A 22799-nucleotide genomic window follows, 5' to 3' on the forward strand; every position below is an offset into this window, starting at 1 on the left:
TGAGGAAGAATCTGTGGCTTTGGGTGGGTCTTTCTGTTTCTGCCGTAGCCCTCGGTTATGTTTGGATGGGAAAGCGCGTGAATGATTTACACTGATTCGTTGTATGAAGCGTGACGTTGTCAGTACCCTTTATATACGTGCATTTTTTTAATGTTTATTTCTGAGAGAGAGACAGTGCATGAGCGGGGGAGGGTGGAGAGAGAGGGAGACACAGAATCCGAAGCAGGCTCCAGGCTCCGAGCTGTCAGCACAGAGCCCGACGCGGGGCTTGAACTCACGGACCACGAGATCATGACCTCAGCCGAAGTTGGACACCTAACCGACCGAGCCACCCAGGCGCCCCCGTATGTGCATTTTTTTTTAATGTTTATTATTTATTTTCAGAGAGGGGAAGAGCATGAGTTGGGAAGGGTCAGAGAGAGAGAGGGAGAGAATGAATCCCAAGCAGGCTCCACGCTGCCAATACAGACCCCAATGCAGGGCTTGATCGCACGAACTGTGAGATCATGACCTGAGCTGAAATCGACAGTCGCATGCTTAACCGACTGAGGCACCCAGGCGCCCCTGTATGCTACAGCACTTTTAAATTTGGTTTATTTCTTACAGAGATGCTTTCTCTATAACGAGGTTAAATCACAAAATGAAATAATACCAAAGCTAAAATAATCAGCATTAGCTGTAGTAAGTCATATTTTCAGGGGCTAAAAAAAAGCAAAAGCAAAACCAAGAGAATAACAAAAGAAGTTTTGAATTAGTATTTTCAGGGGAAAAAAGTTTGAGTTAAAAAGTTCTTGGAGTTGAGAAGCTGTGAACATACGTGTTATGGACGAGCCAGACATCTGGCACTTGATCTGCCTGACAAACGGGGAATTTGTTAAGTTAAGCTGAGACTAGTGACCGGGTGACAGGGAGCACTGTCAGGGCTCATTTGAGAACTTGTTGAAGGTGATGACCTTGGAATAATCTGAGTGTTTTAAGATACTGTTTTGAATTGGACACAAGTATGATATCAACTTGTTTCTTGTTTGGAGTCTCTTTGTCCAGAAACTCTGTTTTGAGAGTTTCTCTCTCACCCGTTGAACTGATCAGTGGACCCAGAGGCTGGACTTTTCAAGAGGGATTATGTCCTTTGAATATCAGTTGATTCGCCTAAAATCATATATCCAAAGGGAAAATGTTTAGGTGGGGGCAATATCTCAATTATGGGTATGATTCACCGACTGTAGCTGCTGGCCCTAACGATACAGAGTTATGTGTGAAACTCGATAATTTAAAAAAAAAATTTTTTTTTAACATTTATTCATTTTTGAGACAGGGAGAGACAGAGCATGAACAGGGGAGGGTCAGAGAGAGAGGGAGACACAGAATCTGAAACAGGCTCCAGGCTCCAAGCTGTCAGCACAGAGCCCGACACGGGGCTCGAACTCACGGACCACGAGATCGTGACCTGAGCTGAAGTCGGACGCTTCACCGACTGAGCCACCCAGGTGCCCTGAAAGTCGGTAATTCTTAAACTCATCTATGGTGGGGTAGAGGGGAGCATTACAAGGAAAAAGGCGTTTTGATTCTTTCAAAAATAACATCCAAAGAAGTCCTCTTAAAGTCTCGATACCAAGATTGATGTTATTACAAACAACAAGAGACCATAAATAATCTTCTGTTTCACAGTTTTGTGGACTTACCGTGTTACTAGAAGCTTTGCTCCACCCTGGTGGTTTCTTACCCTAAGTCGGGAACATTTTGTGCTGTGTTTCCCTTACCGGCAGCGTCGTGCGGGCACCAGTCCCCACACGTGTGCATATAGACGCCTGCTTTTAACTCACACACTGCCAACGCTCCTAGTACGTGTGCTTTATCCTGATTTTCACGTTAAGACCCCTATCTTTTGCTCCTGGAATTAATTTTATCAATGACACAGAAAATGGTTGTGTTAATACTTGCCTGCGCTGTGGCCTCGGAGCTGGGATGTGCCCCAGGATTCTGATAACGGCTTGAGCCAGCTTGAATTAGCTTGGTGTATCATTAATGCATACAAATGGCTTTTATTTTTGTTCATAATCTGTTCACGATGCCACGGGATTCTGCTCTTCCTAATGTTTTTAAAATGACGAAACGGTGATGTACTTTTTGACCTATTTAACCCTCTGCCGCCTCTGATCAAAAGAATACAAAAATATTACTTAAAAAGCATAGTCGGAAATTGTTCTGCTTCGTAGCTGGTGTTTCCAACTTATTTTGAAGTCTTCTGTTAATTTTTTTTCTTCTTTCTTTCTTTCTATGTTTTTACTTCACATCGAAGCTAGTTAGCGTGTAGTGCAATAAAGATTTCAGGAGTAGTAGATACCAGTGACTCATCCCCTTGTATGACACCCAGTGCTCATCCCAACAAGTGTCTTCCTTGATGCCCCGCCCCCATTTGGCCCACCCCCCCACCCCCAACCCCTCCAGCAACCCTCAGTTTGTTCTCTGTATTTGAGTCTCTTAGGTTTTGTCCCCCTCCCTCTTTTTATATTATTTTTGCTCCCCTTCCCTTATGTTCTTCTTCTGTTTTGTCTCTTAAAATCCACATGTGAGTGAAGTCATATGATATTTGTTTTTCTCTGACTGTGGAGTCTGGTTTATTTTACAACATTATTTCCCCCTAGAGAATACGGACATAGCCAGATTCTGAGTAGCCTCCATTCACTGAGGAATTGTCCGCTAATGACTGGATTAGCAGCCCCAATATGTTGTGTTCATGAGAGAGAAGGAAGAGGAATCCTCCAGGGAGGAAAGTTGTGAAAGTCTTTGACACTGGAAGGCGTAGCTTTACTCCATGGGCGCTGATACCTGTGCATACTCCTGAGCTGGGCGGGGGAGGGTGCTGGTCAGTGTCACCTCCAAGAGTGCCCGGGGGTCCAACTCGGAGCAGGTGCCGGGCCTCCCCCGAGGCAGGCCTGGGGTCTGCGGTTGGCCCGTGTGGTTCACGCAGCGTCACTGCAGACTTTGTGAAGAGAAGAGGGCACACCGGCAGGTGTATGGAATCTCCCGGGCTTCAGGGAGAAGTCCGCCGTGCGGAGCGGGTTGAAGCCGTGTTTGTGTGAAGAAAAATAGGCTAAAAGCTTTGATGACTAAGTTGGATTTGTGCGATTTGCTAAAGACGAGGTTTTTAAAGAATATGCGATACGGAAGTAAAGACCGCCCCCAACGCCACCGCCCGGGGGCTGTCGTTGTTACGGGGTGGGGTGTGTGGCCGCGTGCATGCCCGAGTGTTCTGAGAAAGTGGGTTATCGGGCCTCGCGACGTTGGAGAACCTGCTTGATTACATCCGTACTTTTTCTACAGTAGTTTTCTCATTATTCCATTGCATTCCATTAAGTGAATACAACTACTTTTTTGGTCCAATCGCCTGGTAGGTATTTGGTTGTCCCCCCTCCCCATTTATGTATTTGATTCAGGTTTAGGGCCTCGGTGGAGGGCTCTCTGTTTAAGTCTTTGTCTCCATCCTTAATCCTTTCTTTAAGAGACCGCTCTGGAGGGGAGACTGCCGGCTCAGTGGCCCGCGTGGCCTTATGGCTTTCGGTCCTCACTGTCCCCAAATCGTCCAGGGAGTCGTCCCCGCTCAGGCCTCCTTTTTCTGTACCCTGGCCACACTGGGTATTTTCTGTTTAGAAACGTTCATCATTTATAGATAGAAAAGAATCATAGTGGTATTTTTTTTTTTTTTTTTTATTCTTCAAAATACTGTTTTTACTAGGTTTGTCTCTCAGTGTAAAAAGCAGCTCCTTTTTGGCAGGCAGGAGTTTGGTCAAGAGATGGGGCTCGGAGGTCTGGCGTGGCAGGTGACACGTGGGAGCAGATGGGCCTCGCTGCTCTTGAAGACGTGGCCTCGGTGCTTCCGGGGGGTTCTCTGCGGCTGGAGCGGCGCAGAGACCTCCCCCGATTCCGTGTGTGGCCGCGATGTCGGAGCTGGGGTTCCCTCCCCCGTCCGGCCCTTCTGGCCCCGCAGTGTTACCTGTGCGCTGCCGCGTGTCCCCTCCGAGACAGACGCCCGCAGCGGGGTGCCTTCTGAGGGAAGTGGAGAAAACCCTTCCCGGAGCTTCGTGTCGTGTCAGTGCCCCGGGGGGTTTGAGGGGCCCCGGAAACCCAGCCTCGTTTCCACCCAGGACAGTTCCCGAGAAGGGCCACGCCCGCCCCGGTCCCGGGACAGGTCCGCCGTGCCTGCAGCCGGAGCGCGGGTGCACTGCCCCCGGGGGTCGTCCTTCTGCAGTGGCGGCCGGGGACCCCCTCTGGACCAGTTCCCCGAACCCTTGAAGCACATGTCCCCGCTGGCGAACCTGAAGATCTTACCTCATCGTTTTACGTTAGATGTGTCAAAATCTGGGAAGAAGACCATTTCATCCTTGCACTTTCTGCAAACGAAAGCAGAAACGTGCATCCTTTTTCCTCCGTCACATCCTGAGTCGGCTCGCCGGCACCGGCGTCAGTAACTCGAGCACGTGGTGGTGGCCTTACCTTTCAAGGCTGCCGTTCAGATGCCACCCACTTTCAGCCACCATCGTACGCTGGTCCCTGCCTTGGGCCCGCGAGCAAACAGCAGCCCCATCTGACAGAAAAGGGAGCCGTCTGGGGGATCGTCTGGCCAGCTGTCGCATGGTCAGGCCTGGCGCCGTGAGGAGAGCTGGGCGATGGCACCTTGAGCTTCTCTGTCCCAGTCCCCGCACCGTCAGGTGGCGCCCCCCTGAGGCGCTCTGCAGTTCTTTCCCTCGTACACGTGCCTGCCTGCAGGGGGCGCTGTGTTCCGTCTTCCCACAGCTGTCCTCCTGCAGTCCAAGGGTTTTTTTGGTCTGAGTTTTGGAATTTCAGGAAGCTCCCTCACATTTTACTTCGTGTGTAAGCCGTAAGAAAAAAATACTCAACACTGACACGGTCATCTGGATGCTAGAAATACTCCTGTACCTGGGCCAAAATTTTGTTATCAAATGCAGCACCAAGGCGCCTTTTGCATTTAAATTCATCTCTTGCCTGAACTGCACACTGGTAGGGTATCATGTCTGGAAGGACGTGAGAGCCTGGCTAGCCTGGCCCTTCACTTTGCAGATGAGCAGGCAGGGCCCGCGAGGCCATCCTGCCAGAGAGCACCGTCAGAAACTAGAGACTAGGTGTGTCTGTCTCAGCCACGTGGTCTTACCTTTGTTCTGGAAATGTTAAAGGCCACAGATTACATTTTTTTAAGGTTTATTTATTTTGAGAGAGAGTGAGTGAGTGGGGAGAGGCAGGAAGAGAGAGAGAGAGAGAGAGAGAGAGAGAGAGAGAGAGAGAATCCCAAACCAACTCTGCCCTGTCAGAGGAGAGCCTGACATGGGGCTCAATCCCACGAACCATGAGATCATGACCCGAACTTAAACCAAGAGTCAGACACTTAAACGACTGAGCCACCCAGGTGCCCCCGCAGATTACATTTTAAAACCTGGAAGTGAATGAAGACGCTCCTTTAGTTATTTTAAATAAAATTGAGCCACATCCCCACTGGGGAATTTGGGGTTACATGTGCCACTGTAATCAACATATGAATTATTTGCGATAAGCTGTGTGATAAAAGTTCATCTGCACATACTGTCTTCACGTAATAGAATATGTGGGTAATAGAACGTTGGATCTATAAAGAGGTCTCTGAGACTCAATGAAAATATGGCAGAAAGGAAATGTTTGCTTTCAAGTACTTGATTTTGTAATTTAGTGACATGCCACCAGGGGGCATCAAAAGAGCTCGTAAGGATGGTTCTCGCTGGCATATTTTTCCCCTTTGCTGTCACTGTGGAGAATACAGACATAATAAAACTAACACAGTGGTTTAAGAGATCATTTAGGCCTGTAATAAGATACAGTCCATAAAGCGTGTGAAGTTACTGGATCAGCAGTACAGGAATACAGAAGTAAAGTTTCATTCATTGGGATGGGGAGGAGGACAAAATAAAGATGAAATGATATATTCTGTGGTTAAAGGGACCCAAATCCCTTCTTGGTTTTTTGTTTTTGGATTTTTTTTTTTTTGCCTTGTATGTAACTTAAGACTTCGAAGAAAATTTGTCAAAAGATGTGTACTTTTTTTTACTAGAGTATAATAAACATTTATTATTTAGTCTGTCATATTATTTTTTAAATGTTTTTATTTATTTATTTTTGAGACAGAGACAGAGCATGAGCAGGGGAGGGACAGAGAGAGAGGGAGACACAGAATCCGAAGCAGGCTCCAGGCTCCGAGCTGTCAGCACAGAGCCCGACGCGGGGCTTGAACTCACGAGCTGCGAGATCATGACCTGAGCCAAAGTCGGTCGCCTAGCCGACTGAGCCACCCAGGCGCCCCTGGTCTGTCATACTCTTAATGGAACTCCCCAAGAGTTCTTTTGGCCTGATGGCAGCCCGGATGTCCCACTCTAGGGTCTGCGTCCTTTGTCCAACACCAGGTCTGAGCAGGTGGCCATGCAGGTCTGGGGTGAGGCCACTGCCCTCGGTCTCTCCGCTCGGCTCTTGCCTCCCCCCTGCGTGGGACGCCGTGGGTTCTCCATGGGCCGGTATTCCTGGACAGGGGGAAGGGAGTCAATCGGTTTTGGGAAATGTAGATACTCGTGTGGAAGTGAGGCGAGGTGTGGTGAGGAGTGGCTATGATCCCTGAAGGAGTTGAGGGCCCTTCAGAGAGCTCCCACTTGCTGCTTCTCCGTGCGCCCTGCAGTGGGCTGGGCACGTAGAAGAGCCTCACTTTTGGGGTTCAGGGTTTTCTTCTTTCCTTCCTCTACTTTCCCAAGGTCGAGGGCTTCTCACTGCTGTTTTCCTCTCGTTTACTTTTTTTGGCTTTTACCCTTTATTTTCTCCCACTACATAAATTCCATTAGAAATTGTAGCAGCTCAGCTCATGACTTTTTTTTCAAAGATTTTTAAAAAACATTTAAGAGGGGGAGGGCAGAGAGAGAGGGAGAGAGAGAACCCCAAGCAGGTGCCGTGCTGTCAGCACAGAGCCCCATGTGGGGTTCGATCTCATGAACCAAGAGATCACGACCTGAGCCAAAATCGGGAGTCGGACACTTAACTGCCTGAGCCACCCAGGTGCCCCTTTAGATTTTATTTACGTAATCGCTGTGCCCCACGTGGGGCTCCAACTCACAACTCGTAGATCAAGAGTCCCGCACTACCATCTGAGCCTCAGCTCATGACATTTTCAATTTCTTTACGTGGTCAGTGGGACTTCCTCCCCTTTTTGCTACGTCAGATGAGAAACCTGTCAAATCACAGGCTATTCTATACAGATGGCGTCTTTTATCAGATTACTTACGAACTGAGTGTTTAGAATTTATAAGGAAGTAAATATAACTCCCAGAGCTCTACAGGCCAGTCCCCGGCGTGGGGTAAACACAGCCGGACACTGAGCAACAGGAGAAGTAAGATAGCACAGGGAAATTTCTGCTGTGGGACAGCAGGTTTCACAGTCTAGTCTTTCAGCGCCGTGGAAGGGTGTTGTACCAGCCCCTGAAAGACGAGAATTTGGGGGAAGGGGCTGTGTAGGCGGAGCCCTGGCCCAGGCTCTAGATGCTTCTTCCGCTGCATTTAGTAAAGTCTGCATTCATCCATTTGCAAGGCACTGAGGCGGGTGCCCGGGACCCGCAGGAAATGAGCACGGCTCTGAAGCCAGACGCTTGTTGGGGTGGGATCGTTCTTCACCAGAGCTGCGTGATGGAGTTTTTTAGGGAGCAAGGAAATCCTGCTGCAGAAGTACATTGAGCTCCTAAACAATCCCTGATGATAGACCTCCGCACGTAGCCCAGCCAGTGCGGCCACTGAGAAGAGCCGTGAGTGCAAATCCCCGTCACATCCTAAACGGACAACCCCGGATCTTTTCCCGGGGGCTCCCCTTCCTCGGGTTCTTTGTCCTGCGTGCGTGCCGTCAGCCTGTGCCTGAGGGCTGGCGTTAGGGGCCTGGTGGCGGGCATGACGCCTGCTTTTGTTTGCTACTCTCTGTCCTCGACAGGCTCTGCCCCCCAAAGATTCTTAAAGAAATGCAAACAGGTAGTCCGTCCAGCTCACACTGTTGTGCAGTCTGAAGACGATCGGGAAGCCCTTGGAGACGTGAAGTGATGTGCAGAGGGAATCTTCTGGGTAACCCGCAGCTAACTTAATTGCTATGAAATACGATGGCTCACGTAAGGAGGGACCGTTGGAAAAAGGCCATCAAATGCATAAGGACCGCGAGGACCGCTCCATGTGCCACTGCCGTGTGTTCCTGCTCAGGTAACGGTGTGGAAGCCGAAGCTCACTGCTAGCACTTTCTGTGGCTTGAGTGAGTCTGCCCCGTGAGGCAGGAGGCAGGACCCTCGGCTGCTAAAATAGCATCACATCCTGTGTATGGGTTTTGCTTTTCAGAGTTACGTTTTCAGGTCCGTTTCTGTTAAAATACACAGTTGTGAGTGTTTTATATATTATCTGTTTACATCTATTTAAACGTTTTAGTATTTCTCGCTAGAATAAGAGCCGTTTATAACAATACAGGAAACTGTAAAGGAGCCAGTTAAAATTGCCTGTGATCCCACCACCTAGTAAGAAACATCTTATTGAATGCCCGTTGAGTCGATTTTCAGTACTTTCAAAACAAAATTGGGACCTTATTCTATATTCTTTTAAATAACCTGCTTTAAAAAGACCCGAAAATAGTTACTCTGTGTTGTTTCATTTCTTCTAAAGTCTGTGTTTTCTGATATGACACCACAGCATTCCTCCCTCAACTTGTGTGTTACCAGCATGGATTTTCCAATCCAGAGACAGAAGGCTGGTCTTGAGACCCACCTTCCAAGACCTGTTCCGTAAAGAATTCTTGGGTGCCTGCCGGCTGGCAGAAATGCCCACTTGCGGCTGAGAACGTCTTCGACTCTTACCTTTTAGATCCCGGGTGCGGTCAGCTGTGACGTCCTGCCCGGAGCACCGGGTGCAGAGGGACGCGCTCCCGCATAGGCGTCTGTATCTCCCCGCTGTGTGTGCACGGGGCCCCCTCTCCCGCGTCCTGGGTCATTGCCCTGCGGCCACAAACCGGCCTCCAGATAGTCGTTGCCACCAGAAGTCACTGGCCCGAAAACCTGGGAGTCTCTCTCTTTGCACCGTATATTTCTTATGGGAAATAAAGGAACTGGTATCGTTAAATATACATGAGACAAAAATTACAAAGGACCGGATAGGCCCTTTTTGTCCCCCTCCACTTTCTGGCAAATCAACAGAACTAGGACAGATTCTGCAAAGATCCATTTCTAAATCTCATGTATCCATGTAGCCAAATATAAACTCAAAAGATTCAAATAAAACAGAGGCTCAAATTGAAGGGCAAGTCTTAGAACACTCAGCATCGTTTCGTAATTTTGTTAAAACTGCTCAGAGGGGCTCCTGGGTGGCTCGGTCAGTTAAGCGTTTTGGCTCAGGTCATGATCTCAGCAGTTCGTGGGTTCAAGCCCCACATTGGGCTCTGCGCTCTCAGCTTGGGATCTCTCTCTCTTTCTCTGCCCCTCCCCGGCTTGCTCGCGTGCTTGCTCTCAAAAGAAAAAAACAAAAAATACATATAGACTAAAAAAACAAACAAAAAAACTACTTAGGAAAGCTGGTAGATTTGAGTAAAAAACAAAACAAAACAGAATGGCTTTGGTGGGTCATTGGTCCACGTGAGGGTACTAAGTGTCGAAGTCACAGACTCCAGGGCCCAAGGGTATCTGAGCCACGGCCTGAGACGTGTGGTGGTGAGCCCCTGCTGGTCCCCCCCCAGACAGCCACAGCCTCACCCCTGCAGCCCGTGAACAGTGCCTTATGGCAGAATCAAGGCATTTGCAGATGTGGTTAAAGATCTTCAGACGAGGGGCCGGGCCCTGAGCCACAACCACGTGGCTGGTAAGAGGGAGCAGAGTCGTGGCCGCACACGGGGAGAGGACAACACCCGGGTAGAGACGTGAAGGTTGGGGCGACGCGGCCACACGCCAGGGCTCGCCGGCGACCCCCAGAACCTGGGTGAGGCAGGCGGCGGATTGTCCCCTGGAGCTTCCGGGGCCAGCACGGCCCTGCCGGCACCTGGCTCAGCCAGTGATACAGATTGGGACTCAGCCCCCAGAACCGGGCCAGGCCATTTCTGCTGTGTTGTGCCCCGGTCTGTGGGACCTTGTTAGGGAGGCCCCGGGAAGCTGCTGCAGATGGGGTACCATCATCTAGTTCCCACCCCTCGTGAGAGCGGAGAGCTCTGTGATTCCTGCTCCCCACTCCTCCCCTCTCCCCCCACATCTCACCCTCCTCGTCAGCGACCCTTCTTCCTGGATCCGGGAGCCACAGTCAGTCCTCATCCTGCCCTCCCCTGGCGGCCTTGACCCACACGCACCCTTTCGTCCTGTCACACCGGCTCCCCATCCCTGTTCTTGTGTTGTAACTCCCAGGGCAGCCGCGCTCTCTCCTCTGTGGGTTTTTGTTTTTTTTTTTTTTCTTCTGCACAGCCTTTCAGTGATGAACCTCACAGAGACCTGGTCCCAGGCCACCACGTGTCTGTCCACACTGGTCACCGAATCCAGATCCGTTTCCGTGACATGTTATGGGCAAGAAACTATGGCAGGTGCTTCTGCCGTGCAGCAGCGAGAAACTGGGGGGTCAGGCTGACCGCCCCCAGCAGGGATTTGCTGGGTGCCGTGTGTGGATGTGAGCCTGCTCGTACGAGACGCTGGAGCCCTGTCCGGTGCCCAGAGGTGCTGAGGTGCGTAACCTCAGGTCCGCACGGCCCCGACCAGCTGGAGCGGAGACTGGCCGTACCCTGCCCGTCGGCCTCACCAGCGCCCAGCAGCTGGGTCTCTGCCCCAACTAGTCTTTCCAGAACAGAGAAAAACATGTCGACAGGAATGCTGCTGCTGTGGGAGGCTGTGGGGACCGTTAGGAAAACACCTGAGTGGGAGTCTGAACACTTTCTCCTTTTTGCTTTGTTGTGTTTTTTGTTTTGCCGTTCCGGCCTTTTCTGTTCCGAAACGAGCACCAGAGAAAATGAAACCTGTATCCGAGGTTTCAAAGACAAACCACAAAGCTCGGATGGAAGTATTCAGCCGTTGTGTTTGGAACTCGGTCGAAGTAAATGAAGATGCTGAAACCCAGATGTTTCCGGTAACTTTGCCAATAACCAGAGAGGCCGAGCCGGTGCTGATGACGTGACACGCTGAGAAACTTCAGCTTCTGTTGACAAACTTCCTGTTTAATTCCGTAAAGACAGCTGCTACGGAATATCCGCTCGCCCACAGGCGTGTGAATTCAGATTATTGAGTCACAATCTCGTTTTCTTGCCGAGTCAGTCACCAAGGAAGCGTCACTCCCGGATGCCCACGGATAAACGCAGGGCAGCAGGCCGAGCTGGGCTCCGTCTTTATCTTCTCGGTCTGCACGATGATTCAGCTGCTCCCCTCAGTTTACCCAGCTGTGAAATGGGTAGGTCTTCCGTTTATTACTTCTTGGGATGCCTGTAACAACCGAAACACAGCTGTCACGTGCTTGGAGGGCTCGGAAGGAAAACACCCGCCTATTATGAAGTAACGGAAAGCCTGGAAAGGTGGCGTGATTCTGAGCAAAAGCACACGTTCACCGTAGGATCCATCCACTCTACGTAGACTCCTTCCCGAGGGAGGCCAGTCTGGCTCGGCCCTAAGGGAGAGTGCCCTTCTGGGCCTTTCCCTCCTCACCTGTCCAGATGTAGGGCAAAACACTGAACTTTTTTGTAACCAGCTCTTCCCCTTGTGTTCTGGAAGCAGGTTAACAGCATAAGCTCTCACCCTTCTAAGTAAGATGGACTGACGCCTTCAAAACTGTTATCCGGACCTGCTCTCCCCTAGCCGTGTTCCTCGAGATGGTCGGTTACTCATTAACTGAGCAGTGACGCTGGTTTCCTTTCTTGTTTTGGCACCTAAAAAATGTCTCTCTTGACAAAATTACCAAAATTCATCAGAGAGGGATTCCCCCCCCCCCCCGCCCCTGCTTAAAGGTAAATACCTTCTTACCTGCTGTCACTTCCACCCAGTTCTTTTCCTGGGGTCCTTTGCACAAATACCCGGCATTGACAACACTTACAAGTTACCACTGAACAAAAGCTAAATTCTTTAGTCTTGCTCACACTGATAGATGGTCAGATGGTCCTGCAATTAAATATCCAGACCCATGAACTTACTGTATTTTTTAAAAATTTTTTTCAGCGTTTATTTTTGAGAGAGAGAGAGAATGCAAGCCAGGGAGGGGCAGAGAGAGAGAGAGAGAGAGAGACACGGAATCCGAAGCAGGCTTCAGGCTCTGAGCTGTCAGCCCAGAGCCTGAGGAGGGGCTCGAACTCCTACGCCATGAGATCATCACCTGAGCCGAAGTCGGACGTTTAACGGACTGAGCCACCCAGGTGCCCCCACGAACCTAGTATATTAAGGCTTGAAAAGAAAATTCAAATAATAGGTAGCTTTTCTCTGGGAAGGACACACGTTTCCCCCCACCCCCACCCCAGCCCCAGAATGTGGGATCCACCTGATTTAGGAACCCCCGTCTGGCAAGTGCAGAGAACAGAAACGACCTTGCTAGGAATCTGGTGTTTGTTATCTCCCTTCTCTGGGTGAGGGGACAGGAGTGTCTACGGAGGATGGGCCGGGCCTAGACGGCGCACCTGGGGCTGCCGAGACGTGGGCGCTGCCCCTCCGGCCACTCCAGCACCCCCGTCCAGTCCGCGCGCAGCCTCGGGCGTCCCACGTAGGCCAGTGGGAACACAAGAATAAAAACTCGGAACCTTCGAGTGTGCGGCCTAAGAACTGCTGATAGGGAAGCGATCACTGATTGAGAAATGAAGCGTTTAAAATGGAAATAACGCCAGGGCTCTGAAGTAGGGCCCGGTTTAAGTGCAGTAATTACAATAGTTGCTAGGCGGCTCCCACTTACCGCCGCCACAGCAGGCCGCCTTTATCTTTATGGCGGGGCTTTGATTCCAATCAGAGCTTTCGAATGAGCGGATTCTGGTGTTTTCAGTCAAGTTGCAGAGTAGGAAACAGATGCAGCCCTATAGTAATTAGAACCGTTTCTCATCCCGGGAAAGGGAATGAGAATGAGAAAGAGAGATGTGCACGCCGTGGGGGGGGGACGTGCCAGCCAGGTGACCCGAGTGGTGGCATCATCCCGCTGTATCCTTTCACCCGTGTCTCCTGGCCGGTGTCTGGGCCACAGCACCCCGAGGAGGCCGCAGTTTACGTGTGACGGTGTCAACCTGGGAAAATTCGGAGCCGCCTCCTTCTGAGAGCCCAGTTTGTTTTCTTGTGGAAGGGGTTCCCTCGGCTAAAAGTCTGGGGAAGGTTGAGGGGCGGTTCGAGTAGCCGTGGTCTTGGGTTAGTGCTGGTGGTGGTGGAGGACGGACCGGCGATGCACGGTGACCCCGCGCAAATCTGCCCGGTCCCAGCTGTCTTCGCCCACCGCCGGGCACAGAGCTGTTACCTGGAGGGTCACCCTCCGTGGGAGGAGACCTGCATTGATATCACCCTCATCTGGCGTCCTGACGGCTGAAATTGACGGTCATGAAAGCATTTTAAGCCAACAAAGACACAGTTCTGTTGAGAGAAGGTTGAAGACTGTTCTCTGCAAATCGTGGATGTACTCACATTCTTTCCATCAGAACAAGAAAACCAACGGCTTCAGGATCGATCTTGTCGCAGGACAGGACGGGTCACCACAGAAAGCTCAGCAAAATGGTACTTCCTCGGCCGTCACCACCTGGGTTTTCCGTCCTCCGAGAGGTTCCCGACGCCTTCGCTTCCTCACCCTCCTCCCGGAGACCAGGGTTCAGAGCCGGTCTACTCTGCTCGCTGTCCGACCCCCTGGCTGCCCTGTGCTGGTCCAGGTTTTCCCTGGGGACCTCAGAGGATGGAAGAGCCATGCCTTTGGCCGAAATTGTACACCTGTGTGATCAATCCAAAATTCAATCTCCTGGAAGTATTCCAAGGACAGAGAAATGTTGGAAACAAATTTTAGGAATTCGGGGCATTTTTTTTTCCTAACGTGGCACTGTCCTGTGCCATATAGACGTACAACCTAATTTAAAGAGTGCCCGTTGATTCCTTTTGAACTTTTAAATTTCCTGGTGCCTCAGGTTACTGTATGTGTCTGCTAAGTCTAGTCCTTAAGTGGTCCTTCTGTGGTAATCCTTCGGTGCCTTGGAAAAGTATGGACGAGGGGCGCCTGGGTGGCTCAGTGGGTCATGATCTCAAGGTTCCTGGGTTCCAGCCCTGCGTTGGACTCTGTGCTGACAGCACAGAGCCTGGAGCCTGTTTCAGACTCTTGGTCTCCCTTTCTCTCTGCCCCTCCCCTGCTCTCTCGAGCTCTCTCTGTCAAAAAAAAAAAAACAAAAAAAAAAACACACATTAAAAAATTTTTTTAAGAAGTATGGACATGGGGCATTGGACAGCTAAGGAGAGTGCGTTTTGTTTTGAGGATGTACTGGACGTGAGATCCTCTTTAGAGATGATTTTACTTGAATAAGCTCTACGAGAGCAGGAAGTGGGTCAGTTTCAAAATTTTGGTCACGGGGTCTGGCACGGTGTTGTGGCCGTGATGGTCTCGCATCCAGCCCACCTTCCTGATCCAGACATGTGATCCTGCTCCTCATCTCTCTGGGGCCTAGATTGCAGCTCAGGGATGAGTCTGTCCTGCTCATGAGTCTCGGCCACTTCCTGGCACCCACCACCTCCACGGTCTTCACACTTGCTTGTGACCGTGAGCCACTCTCTGGGAAGGTTTCCTCGATTGAAGAGCAGTATGCAGAGTTGATGGCAGGGATGGGAGCCTAAGTTCCTGACTGCGACAGCCTCCACCCCTGCAGGCTTCATGCACTTGTCCCACAGCTCTGCATGGATGGCAGAGCGCCTCCAGGGAGCCGTCCTGTTCCCCTGGGGGCAGCTCGTCGGGAGCGAGAAGCTGAGGGTCCTCCCTGCCCGTCCCCTCCTCTGCACACCTGTGCTCCTGGCGCATCGGGCTGCCTTACGGGGAAGGCGGCTCTACCTGGGAGTAAGTAAGGAGCGCCTCACTTGGTGAGTTCTCAGCACGTTTTATCCTGCATGTCCACTCTCTGGAGAGGATGTGTAGACAGAAGGGATTTCCTGAGCTGTTGGTCCTGGAGAGAGCAGAGAGGGGACAAACAAGAGTAGAAAACCAGTTGCGACAAGCCCTCACGGGGTTGAGCTCTCCCCTCCCTCGTCCTCATCAGCGGATACCCTTGCTCTTTGGGGACAAACGGAAGCCACTGTTGCAGATGAGAAGCTCCCAGGTCTCCTCCCCCAGCTGGTGGTGCCCCCAGAACTGGACAGAACCCGCCTGTGACTGTTCCCAGCACGTCACCTAGCGGGCAGGAGCCTCTCCCACGCACAGGTATGGACACTTCCAAGTCGCCAATGGTGTAGTGGCTGTGTTGGCAAATGTCCTTATTTTGAGAAGGAACGTGTTGGAGTAAATATTTAGGGAAATAACATCTGTGACTCAGTTCATTCGGGTAACAAAAAAGCCAAACACGGGAAAGTATTTGCTTTTGTCGGAAGTGAGTGGTGGGTTCCTCGCTGTTCTTTGTACTATTGGTTAAATTTTACCGTAGGCTTAAACACATTCCTGATAAAATGGGGGCTAGGGGGCAGGGCTTCCTGCGGCCCCTCCTGGCTCCATGCGGGGCTGGCATCCCTCCTTCTCTTTCCTCTCCGAGCCAGGCAGCATCGTGTGGCCTTGAACCAAGGCTTCCGGGTCCCTGTCGGCTAAGAGCTTCTCGGAGCTTGAGACAGTCATCAGCTGTCTCCTTGGCATCTCTTGGGCATCTTAGAGGCACTTCCTGCTGAGCACATGCCCCTTCCGTGCCAGGGTCCCTGTGCACCTACCCCGATACTCAGGCTGGACGGCTGGGGCACATTCTGACTCCTCTCTCTGCCTTCCTGCCCACTCACCGAGGTGTGTTGGTTTGACCACGTGGCTGTCTGGTCACGTGTCTCGTGTGGCCACCAACCCCCGTGCCCTGGCTGGAGCCACCGCCTGTCGACCAGGTTTGCTTGTACTTTGTACGCTTGGTAGGTGTCCTTCCCCTAGTCCTTTCCCAGTGTGGCCGGAGGAGCTTTTTAAATTCACGTGTTATCAGGGGCAGCTGGGGGGCTCAGTCGGTTAAGTGTCTGACTTCGGCTCGGGTCATGATCTCACAGTTCCCGAGTTCGAGCCCCGAGTCGGGCTCTGTGCTGACAGCTCAGAGCCTGGAGCCTGCTTGGGATTCTGTCTCCTGCTCTCTCTGCCCCTCCCCCAGTCACACTGTCTATCTCTCTCAAATTAAACAAACGTTTAAAAAAAGTTAAAGAAGTTTAAAAAAAATAATACATTCACATATAATCAGAGGGTGCCCCCTGATGTCTTTTCAGCCTCCTGGCTTTGCTGGGACATAGACGCCTCCCCCCGCCCCAATCAGTGACTGGTGTCTGCATCTGGGCTCCTGTGTTCCAGGCTCCTCCCCTTCCCCATTCCAGGCTCCTCCCCACCCCCACCCCCCCCCCCCCCAGCCTTCCTTTCCTTTTGTCCTGGAGGCCAACACTCTGGTGCCACTTTCTCAGGAAAGTTGGGTCCTTGGATGGGAACCCCGAGCGCAGGCACCTGGGCAAGGTGCCAGTTTCCTCAGCTGGTAAACGGGGGTGACACAGAGCACCTGTGAGTTAGTCATGGCAGAATGCCCAGAGCAGATCCTGACAACGGAACCAGGGTCTCGGCAAGCCCGGTGCCGAGGATGATCTGTGCGACGTACCTACTGAGACCCCGTGAGAACAGGGTCCGTGTTCGGACTCGAACCCGTGTGCCCAGTGCCACGCCGTCTTCCTTGGCACCATGGTGATCCTTCTGCCTATGGCACATACAGATAAGAGAGGCCGAGTCACCGAATGGCTAGATCGCCCGCCATGGGTCCAGGGCCTCAGTTGCCGAGCTGAGATGGACACCCGGATGTCTGGCTCGGAAGCCCATGCTCTCTCCTGTGGCACTTACCACCTTCGTTAGGGATCAGTAATTACTTGCCAAGAGTGCGATCGGAGTACGTTACCAAAGAATCATCGGGGGCCTCATAAACGGTCTGTGCGGCACTTAGGAAAGGAAATCCTTCCAGAAACGTTAGGGATTGAGTTTCTCCCTCCCTCCCTTCTTTCCTTCCTTCCTTCCTCAAGTCACAGCTTTACTGAAACGTAAGTCACCTACCATCAGAGTTACCCGCTTGTGTCTGGTTTGGAGGTTGGTTTTTGGCTTTCCTTTTCTGTCCCATCTTCTCTTGGGGTGTCTGTAATCTGAAAACGCTTGGCGATTAATACAGTGTGCTCTCCGTCTCTTCATACCGCATGAAGTCGATGCGTCTCGTCCTAGCTTCTTGGCCTGAGGTTCTTTCAGTAGCATCATCGGCTGCCCCGGAACAGGTCAGAACTCAGCGGCTTTCTGCGGGTCTCCAAGGTTTGTGGGCCCAGAGCCCAGGCGGCTCAGGGCACCGCTAGGTGGCAGCAGTGTCCCGGCTAGAGACGCCCGCCCCGGGCTTCCTGCAGGTGAAGTGATCCACCCGTGGGCTGTGCAGGCCCAAGGTGGGAAGTTAACGCACCACATCCATTTTAACTTGAAAGGTACGATTAATTAGATCAGGCCTAAAGTGGACGTGATAGGGAACCGGGACCTGGTGGCAGAAGCTTGGTCAGCTGCTGGACGTTCCGACTCCTCGCCTCGGGCCAAATACGAACTCTGCTCCGAGTGTTACGGAAAAGCACTCCCGTAGCCTGTGTTTCGTGACAGGTTTGGACTACGCCATCTCGTTAGAGACTGCTTGACAGGGCAGCTCACGTAAGGCTCAGGGTAAAGGTGTTGACACGCCAGCCTGACAAATAGAAGCTGGTGGGTCCCACGCGGTAGGGGGCGGGAGGTGTCCCTCCCAACCCCCATGTCTGCCATCTCCCGATACAGTCGTGCCCAATTTTATGTCAAGATTTTTTTTTTAAAACAGCCTTCAAAGTAAGTTGAAGAATTTAGGCCTAAAAAAATTAATAGCCACAGGTAACCGCGCAGGATATTATTGGCAGGTACAGCGAAAAATATATTTCCACGGAAAATTGGATTTTGCACATAAAACTTAGTAATACTAATAAAGACAGGTCATTACCGGTTTTAAGCCAAATAAGCAAACTCAAAGGGACCCGCTGTCAGTGTGAATCTCGGTGGTTTTTTATTTTTTTTGGAGACGTGTAAATCAGCTTTAGTATAGCAAGTGCACCACGGATTTGCTGAAATCATTCCCACCCCTTCTGACGGTGGGTAGAGTCGCGCTTGCCGAATAATTTACAGTCCCGTGGCAAGGTATGTTTATATTTAAGCCGTGCAACGGTGTAGTTAATGAGAAAGATAAGAAATTTATAGTCCTTGGTGATTGATAGGATTACTGCCTCGGCATTAATTGAAATCTGAGGGATCACAGCTGTGGGCTTAAGTTAGGGGGAAAAATTACTTCAAGTAAAGGAAAACTTTTAGATTTGCTTCTGAACGTTTTAAAGATAATTTGCCTGCTGACAGTGTGGTTGGTGGTAGAAACGGGCGCTCCTTGCCAGGGCGTGGGTAATTACACAGAGATAATTACAGCATTTCCTCTGTGACCTCCCTATGGTGGGTGGTTATGAGTGTGGAAACAAAAATTAAATACTGTGGGGTGTTTTAAATGGCTTTAAAATTTTACACGTGTAATAATAAAATTCTCTCTGGCTACCCTTTGCTAAATATTCTCTGAAATATTTAAGATGTTAGGGGGAGAAAAAAAAAACCCATACTAATGACGGTAGAGGCAAGTCTGCGATCTGAGTCGTCGCCTTAAAATTTCCTCTGATTGTATTTAATCTGGGTATGTCCAAAGTAATCTCGAAGAACCCTTCCCGCCTGCCTGCCATTTTTAAATGCACCATTCTTGTTTAAGCTCAGTCTTGTGAAAATGTCTAAATTTTCCCATTAAGTGCTTAAAAAGTAATAAAACTAAAGTCATTAGCCTTCACTCATCAGAGCTATATCAGGAGAAATATTCTTTGGTGCAATAAATCTGACCAAGGGTTCGACATTCATATCCCTTGGATTCGTTCCCTGGAAATGGACGTTTGAAGGTAAATTGCTTAAGTAGGGCAGTTTAAATTTTTAATACAATCTTATTGTAACTGTTAGCAAATGATTGAAGTGCAAAGGGGCCTTATATGTTCTGTAAGATTTATAATAAATGCTCTATGATGCCTTTTCTGGGCTGAATTTATAGATGTTATGGCAGCTAAACGCTTATAAAGGCCAGAAAGTCTCCAATGCAGAGTTGAGTCTTTATAGGAGACTAAATCATGCTTTCCGAATGCAGACATCTTTCCCGTGGACACTTGTTAATCCCAGTGCTAATGGGCTTCAGGCACCTGAAAGCTGTCTCACGAAGGGTAGCATCCAGTGCTCCCGAGCCCGCCGCACGGCGGTTTTCAAAAATACAAACATAGCAAATTACGGCTCCCATCACCAGTTTGCTTTTGAGATGTAAATTAATCTCATCAGATGTCTTTTTCTCTGATGGAATGCCTTTGATTTAGGACAAGCTCTGGCCTTCCTTTCCTAGGATCAAGGAGGCTCGTATTCGTGATCATGGCCGCTGTGATACTCTCCTTGCCTTCTAGACCCAGGGATACAATGAGATTCCTTTGGCTGTCTGCCGGCCAGCTGTTGTCGGGCGTGGATTTGTCGTTGGAAGGCGTGTGACTGGATGGCGGGACTGGCTCCTCCCGGAGGGTCTAGTTGCAGCCCTGGAGAGCCACAGGGGGTGAGTGGGGTGCCCCCGTGGACAGAGTCCCCAGTGCAAGGTACAGGGCACAGTGTCATCCTCTGCCTCCTGTGCATCTGGTTCAAAGCCTCTGTCAGGTGCCTCTTTAATACGTTTGAAGGATAGAGCTCCCTGCTGTACGCTTTATATTTTTCCTCATCTTTTTGGTGTGTTTTTGCCCATCAGAAAGAAATCTGGGGGCGCCTGGGTGGGTCAGTCACTTAAAGTGTCCAACTTCAGCTCAGGTCATGATCTCCCGGTTCGTGGGTTCGAGCCCCGCGTCGGGCTCTGTGCCGACAGCTCGGAGCCTGGAGCCTGCTTTGCATTCTGTGTCTCCCTCTCTCTCTGCCCCTCCCCTGCTCATGCTCTGTCTCGCTGTGTCTCCCTCAAAAATACATATTAAAGAAAAAGAGAGAAATCTGTTTTTTAAAGACGAAAGACAATACTGTTATCTTTTCTCATTTATATTGTAGTTTTTTGGAGGAAGGAAATAAGTACCCAGATTTTCTAAACTTTCTTTGACAGCGTTACCATTTAGTGTTTTTAAATTTCCTGGGCTGGAATTTGCCTCCTGCTTACATCTCTCGTTCACAGATGTACTTTGAGGGTCTTTGGTGAAGAGAGGATATTCCTTTTAAATTGAGTTCTCTAATTCTGGAGGTAGATATTAATGATTTGAGTTATTAACCAGTATACACTTGAGTTCTTTTTATCTATCCGTGTTGGGTTTTTTTTCCCTCTTAAAATGAATTCCCAAAAGCTTCACTAGAAAAGCTTATCTGTGAACATACCTGTTGTTAATAGATATGATGTGATGTGTACCAGTATCAGTGGAGGGACCTCAGACCCCAGGGGTAAAGTCTGCCTTCTTTGAATAAAGAAGTCACCATTACTTTCTTTCTATTTGTTTTTTAAAGTGTTTTTATTTACTTAGAATGGGGAGCGGGGCAGAGAGAGGGAGTGAGAGAAAAAAACCAAGCAGGCTCCACACTGTCAGCACAGAGCCCGACGCGGGGCTCGAACTCACCAACCGTGAGATCACGACCTGAGCCGAAATCCAGAGTCTGAATGCTTACCTGACTGAGCCACCCAGGCGCCCGCCATCACTTCCTTTCTCTTTAAATACTGCCCCTGAATGGTGCTGAAGCAGCAATATTGTGGATTTAATTTTCATAATTTTTTTGAGCCTAAGATAAACCTGGGAATGTGTTGAAGTTTAGGTGTGCCTTTTGCTTGTGTTCTTAAGCGTAGGCTCTGTGCATCCCGAAACAGTACTGTAGGTATCGGACAGGAGGTGGCTGTCTCAGCTGTAAGTGCCATCGCCGTGTGGACTTCCTTTGAGTTTTTAACCTCTTAAACTGTTGGGATCCAACTGATAACTTCTTGTGACCTGCTGGTTGCCGTATGAGAATTGAGTCTGTGATTCTGTGACTTGGGTCCAATGTGTCCACCATGCGTTTTCCTGGCGCCATTTTTCTTGGTGAGTTTGATCCATGAGGACATCAAGGACGGCATTCCTTAGTTTCGTGTTAGTGAAGGATATGTTCTTAGGGTGGGGTGACACAATACTTTTGAGTCAAGGAGAAAGGGTGTCGAACTTAGGACCTGAAGGGTCATTTTATAAACTTTACAGCTAACACGTATCCCCCAGGTCAGATAAATTTAGAAATAGGTTTATTGTTCTAAAAACCTAGGTACTTTTAGTCCCTTTCTCCTCCTAGCTGGCCCAGAGAAGTCGATGATAATCAGGTGTCATTTGTGGTAGGAGATCACCATCTTCTCTAGGCACCTGTTTAAGAAGGGAGTGAAGGACTTGTGTCTCTCTGGGACTCTCTCAGGACTCCAGTATGTTGGTACAACGGTGATGAAGTTAGTTGGAAAACTTGTGAGTGTGGATGGATCCACAGAACGTGAAGAGCCGCCAAGTGGATGATTGCATTTATATCAAGTTCCACAAAAGGCAAAACTCCTCTCTGACCAAAAAACTCAGAAGGATGGCTTTGGGGAAGTGAGAGTAAAGGACTGCTTTGGGTGGAGGTGCAAGGGAACCCCCTCCCCCCCCCAGGGGATAGAAGCCTCTGAATCTTCATGGTGATTTGAGTTCTATGACATTTGTCAAAACTCAAGGAATGGAACAACTAAGGTTTCTGCATTTTTACGGTACATGTGTTTCATCTCAAAAAAAAAAAAGGGAACCCTAACCAGTTAATGAGTGAGTTAATTATGAGCATGCTGAAATGCATCGGGGTGAAGTGAACTGATGTCTGCAACGGATTAGAAATGCATCAAAAACTAAGATGGATGGCTCGGTGGGTGGGTATGTAATAAAGCCGCGGTAGCAACATGTTACAGTTAGAGAATCCAGGCGGTGTGTGGATGGGCGTTCAGTCATTCTTTTCAACTTTTGGGGCAGGTTTAAAAATCCGCATTAGAAAAATTTAGGAGGAAAAAATCAAAACACGGTTTGTTCCATTTAAAATATTATTGCAGGGGGACACCTGGGTGGCTCAGTCGGTCAAGCGTCCCAACTTCGGCTCAGGACGTGATCTCCCAGTTCGTGAGTTCGAGCCCCGTGCCAGGCTCTGTGCTGACAGCTCCGAGCCTGGAGCCTGCTTCGGATTCTGTGTCTCCCTCTCTCTCTCTCTGCCCCAGCCCCACTCACACTCTGTCTCTCTCTCTCAAAAAATAAACATTAAAAAAATACCTAAAATATTATTGAAGGTATTTTACGTTAAGATGGGTGCAAAGAAACTAAACTTCATGTGACGTACTTTCCCACCCACAGATGGAGGTGTGCAATGTCATTGTGAGCTCTCTCTCTCTTTTTTAAGATGAATTAAATGGGTTTTTTAGTCTGGAATTAAAATGCATGTATGATTCTTTGAAGAATTTCAATAATTCATAGAAACTGGCGGTAACGGAGAGGGATAGTGTAACTTCCTCA

General features: G+C 49.8%; 1 protein-coding gene and 1 long non-coding RNA gene across 19 annotated transcripts in view; both read left to right on the plus strand.

Moving 5' to 3' along the window:
* Positions 1-22799, plus strand: part of AGAP1 (ArfGAP with GTPase domain, ankyrin repeat and PH domain 1) — a 541118-nt gene that overhangs the window by 228895 nt on the left and 289424 nt on the right. The window lies entirely within an intron of this gene.
* On the plus strand, positions 1497-14370 carry LOC128314160 (uncharacterized). Its single transcript, XR_008295658.1, has 2 exons — positions 1497-8262; positions 8740-14370. It is a non-coding gene; the product is annotated as an uncharacterized LOC128314160 (long non-coding RNA).

Source organism: Acinonyx jubatus, chromosome C1 (assembly GCF_027475565.1).
Source record: "Acinonyx jubatus isolate Ajub_Pintada_27869175 chromosome C1, VMU_Ajub_asm_v1.0, whole genome shotgun sequence".
In the NCBI taxonomy this organism is placed as follows: Eukaryota; Metazoa; Chordata; class Mammalia; order Carnivora; family Felidae; genus Acinonyx; species Acinonyx jubatus.